Below are 4740 nucleotides of genomic sequence, written 5' to 3' on the forward strand. Positions count from 1 at the left end.
CGGGGGTCTGGCAGCTTTCTTGTGAGACGCCAATCTCCAGCCTGTCAGATCACAGCGTCTGTTTTGACCTTTCTGCCGGAATGGATGTCACTTGCTTCTGGTGTCTCCAATTACCTGGGAAGATGGGGAGCTCTGTGGTGGTCTGGCAGCTTTCGTGTGAGAAGCCCAACTCCAGCCAGTCAGATCCCAGCCTCTGTTTTCACTTCTGCCGGAATGGATGTCACATCCTTCTGGTGTTTCCGATTACCTGGAAAGATGGGGAGGTCTGCGGGGGTCTTTCGGCTTTCGTGTGAGACGCCCAACTCCAGCCAGTAAGATCCCAGCCTCTGTTTTTTCCTTTCTGCCGGAATGGATATCACATGGTTCTGGTGTCTCCGATTACCTTTGAAGATGGGGAGGTCTGCGGGGGTCTGGCAGTTTTCGTGTGAGACGCCCAAGTCGAGCCAGTCAGATCCCAGCCTCTGTTTTGAGCTTTCTGCCGGAATGGATGTCACATCCTACTGGTGTCTCCGATTACCTGGAAAGATGAGGAGGTCTGCGGGGATCTGGCAGCTTTCGTGTGAGACGCCCAACTCCAGCCAGTCAGATCCCAGCGGCTGTTTTGAACTTTCTGACGGAATGGAAGTCACGTGCTTCTAGGGTCTCCCATTACCTGGGAAGATGGGGAGGTCTGCGGGGGTCTGGCAGCTTTCGTGTGTGACGCCCAGCTCCAGCCAGTAAGATCCCAGCGGCTGTTTTGGACTTTCTGACAGAATGGAAGTCACGTGCTTCTAGGGTCTCCCATTACCTGGGAAGGTGGGGAGGTCTGCGTGGGTCTGGCAGCTTTCGTGTGAGACGCCCAACTCGAGCCAGTCAGATCCAGCCTCTGTTTTGACCTTTCTGCTGGTGGCTGTCACGTGCTTCTGGTGTCTCCGATTACCTGGGAAGATGGGGAGGTCTGCGGGTGTCTGGCATCTTTCGTGTGAGACGCCCAACTCTAGCCAGTCAGATCCCAGCCTCTGTTTTGACGTTTCTGCCCGAATGGATGTCATGTCCTACTGGTGTCTCCGATGACCTGGGAAGATGGGGTGGTCTGCGGAGGTCTGGCATCTTTCGTGTGAGATGCCCAACTCTAGCCAGTCAGATCCCAGCCTCTGTTTTGACGTTTCTACCCGAATGGATGTCACGTCCTACTGGTGTCTCCGATGACCTGGGAAGATGGGGAGGTCTGCGGGGGTCTGGTAGCTTTCGTGTGAGATGCCCAACTCCAGCCAGTCAGATCCCAGCCTCTGTTTTGACCTTTCTGACAGAATGGAAGTCACGTGCTTCTAGGGTCTCCCATTACCTGGGAAGATGGGGAGGTCTGCGGGGGTCTGGCAGCTTTCGTGTGAGACGCCCAACCCCAGCCAGTCAGATCCCAGCCTCTGTTTTGACCTTTCTGCTGGAATGGATGTCACGTGCTTATGGTGTCTCCGATCACCTGGGACGATGGGGCGGTCTGCGGGGGTCTGGCAGCTTTCTTGTGAGACGCCCATCTCCAGCCTGTCAGATCCCAGCCTCTGTTTTGACCTTTCTGCGGGAACGGATGTCACGTGCTTCTGGTGTCTCCGATTACTTTTGTTGTATTCAGAAATAATCCATGTTAAAGGCATGAGTGTGTGTATGAAAGGGAGAGACTAGAAAGAGGAGTGTGTGTGAATGTGTGTATGAGAGAAAGATTTCAACTCATTGGTTCAAACTCATTGAATTATCAGTTATATTGGCTTCTGACTTGGCCTTGCCTTTATGACTATGGATATTTTATTATTAACCATTCTTTGGCTTTAAATAATGCTTTCTATTTTCATTTTAACTGACAAATCTGATTTGGCCAGAACAGCCTCGCCTACATATCTGTATCTAAACCTTGTATTTCCAAAGGTCATGCCCAAGATCATTATACTATTTTCTTACATTTTCTCATTAACTTTTTATTTTAAAAATATTTTCAATATAAAGCCTGTGCAATTGTTAGCTGAACTCTAACTGTCCCCTGACCATTTGACATTTCTTTCCTGAAGGGTACCCAGGGGTAGGATAGAAGAGAAATTAACCTTTGCTAGATTTTGTTGTGTTTTTAGTCACTTGAAATTGGGTGGATATGAATGGTGAGGTTCTCCAAAGAAGTGTTGCAATATGATCTAATTCATTTAGGAAGGTAAAGCATCTAGCCAAGCCTTACCAAGAACATAGTAGGTGTCCCACACGTACATTTGTTTTTTGCCTACAGAGAAACAGAGAGAGGTAAAGAAGAAGAGATAATGTGAGAGTGAAGAGAAAGAATCTAAAGTATGCAATAAGAATTTTTCCAGACTCAATATAGACAAAATCATTTCTTTTTACAGCTGCCCACTTTCCTTCATCAAATTCAGGTGACATCTTAAGCTACATTTGCCTGTGGAGCCTGGTGACAGCTGTCTTTAGTAGGGTCCTCAGAATTGGAATTTGACATGATTGCCAGGCCATGCAGGTCTCACAAATCTCAGTGGGGCTAACATATTAGGGGGACAGATCCTCATTGGACCTGCATTTCTAAATTAGCTTCTGCTCTCTGGAAAAGGAAGTTCCACATATACACTTGAATTGATAAACATTTCTGGAACATTTGCAACTGATGTTTTGCTAGACTCTGGGTTGTGAAAATGTCTTACATACGCACTATACATTTTTTCAATTTGATGAACACACACATGAACAAATCATACCCCTAATAGTAAAAACTTTCTGGAAGGATGTCACTTTAACTCCTGATTTACAAAGTTTAATCTATTCACTTGTAAAATGGCTTATTCTTAGGGACTGCTTACCAAGCAACATACTAAAAAGTGCCATTACATAATGATGACATCTATTTGCTCCAAGATATTTTTTTAATTTTAGTTAAAAAAGAAAATGTCCCATAAATTTTCCCAATTGACAAGAGTTTTTGTCCATCTACCAAGAATGAACAGGCATGATGGAAATGCCCATGAAGCAAGCAGAGAGAACATGGTCTCTCATGTTAATGAGAGAAATTATAAAAAACTTTGATTTATCAAATCCTTTCCTGTGTACATTATTGAAAGGAAGCCCCATGGATAATTAGTTATTTAGCTACATATTTGTTCAATGTGAGAACTCTTGTTGCCTAGTGGTAAGACGCTGCACTGTATTCCTAAATGCTGTCGAAAGTAGACCAGGGGCAGACTGCTGAACAGACCATCATTTACTCATGTGTAAGTTCAAACTGAGGCCAAAAAAATGAAAACAAGTCCATGAAAACCAATATATGTTCTTAAGTCTGCGCCACCTGAATTTCAAAACATGACACCAAAAGGAACAACATATGTATGATCAGAATCTATCCCAGAACATAAAGGAAATAGAAAAAGTACTGAGAAAATTGTGAAAGAGGTATTAGAAGAAAACTTCCTAGGTATTAGGAAGAATGAAGAAATTCACTTTTAAAAGCTCAGCAAACACCAAGCAGGCTAGATAGTCTCCAAAGGAAAAACATCAAGATATATCATAGTAAAAATCTCCAACATCAAAGATTAAGGATAGAATAATAAAAGTAGGGTGAGAAAAACAAAGAGTCACGTACAATGGAGAATCAATTAGATTGAGTTCTGATTTCTCAGCAGAAATCATGCAAGAAAAAAATATGTAAAATAATGCTTAAGATAATTGAAGTAAGATATAGGTTATAGGCCAGCTCAAAACAAGCTTAAAAAATATGCAGAAGATCTAAACTATATAATCAGGTAAGTCAACTTTGTGAATGTATTAAGGGTAAAAGATCCAAACAAAATTCAAGTTTATTCTCAATTGTCAAGGTACACTCTCTAGAAATAATTATATAGTTGGACACAAAGCAAGTCTAAAAAAAAGGCATAAACAATGAAATAATGCAAAATATCTCTTCAGACCAAAATGCCATAAGCCTAGAAATTAGTGACAAAAGGATAAATCTTATAACACCACATATGTGGAAGCTAAATAAGGACCTGCTAGACCATGACAAGATTAAAGAAGAAATAAAATAAAAATTTTCTCAAAACAAATGATAATGAAAAGGTAATATAAAAAAAGACTTTGAGATACAGCTAAGGCAGTCCTCAGGGGACAATATATATAAAATAGAAAAACACAAAAATATAAAGGAGCAAAATTAATTATCCAACTTAACACATCCATCAAATGCAAAAAGACCAGCTATTGAACCCCACAACCTCTAGAAGAAAGGAAACTATAAGGACAAGAGCGAAAATCAATGAGATTAAAACCAGAAAAACAATTAAAACCATCAATATGATCAGAACGGTTCTTTGAAAGAGTCAAGAAAATAAACAAACCACTGGCAAACTTGATAAAAGAAATAAAAGAGAAATAAATGAGAATAAGAAATGGTACAGGTGACACGACAACAGAACCAGATGAAATTAAATCAATAATATCTGAATATTATTAAAAACTATACTGTGATAAATTAGAAAACCTAGAGAACATGGAAAAATTCCTAGAAACTTACACACTATCCAGACTAGCATAGACAGATACAGAACACTTGAACAGATGTATCACAAAAGAAAAAAAAATGAGCAGGTCATTAAAAAACCTCCCCCATAAAAGAAGTCCTGGACTCTACAGCTGACTTCACAGCTGAATTCTACCAAACATTCAGAGAAGATCTATCACTAATTCTAGTTAAATTATTTTTTTAATATTTTAATTTATTTATTT

At 40.8% G+C, this 4740-nt stretch overlaps 1 pseudogene; it reads left to right on the forward strand.

Annotated features, from left to right (window-relative positions):
• Window positions 1–348: 348 nt before the first annotated feature.
• LOC102848423 overlaps window positions 349–4740 on the forward strand; it is an 18275-nt pseudogene continuing 13883 nt past the window's right edge.

The sequence above is a fragment of the Elephantulus edwardii genome, unplaced genomic scaffold (genome assembly GCF_000299155.1).
Source record: "Elephantulus edwardii isolate Elephantulus edwardi_28Jun2011 unplaced genomic scaffold, EleEdw1.0 scaffold00108, whole genome shotgun sequence".
NCBI classification, from domain to species: Eukaryota; Metazoa; Chordata; class Mammalia; order Macroscelidea; family Macroscelididae; genus Elephantulus; species Elephantulus edwardii.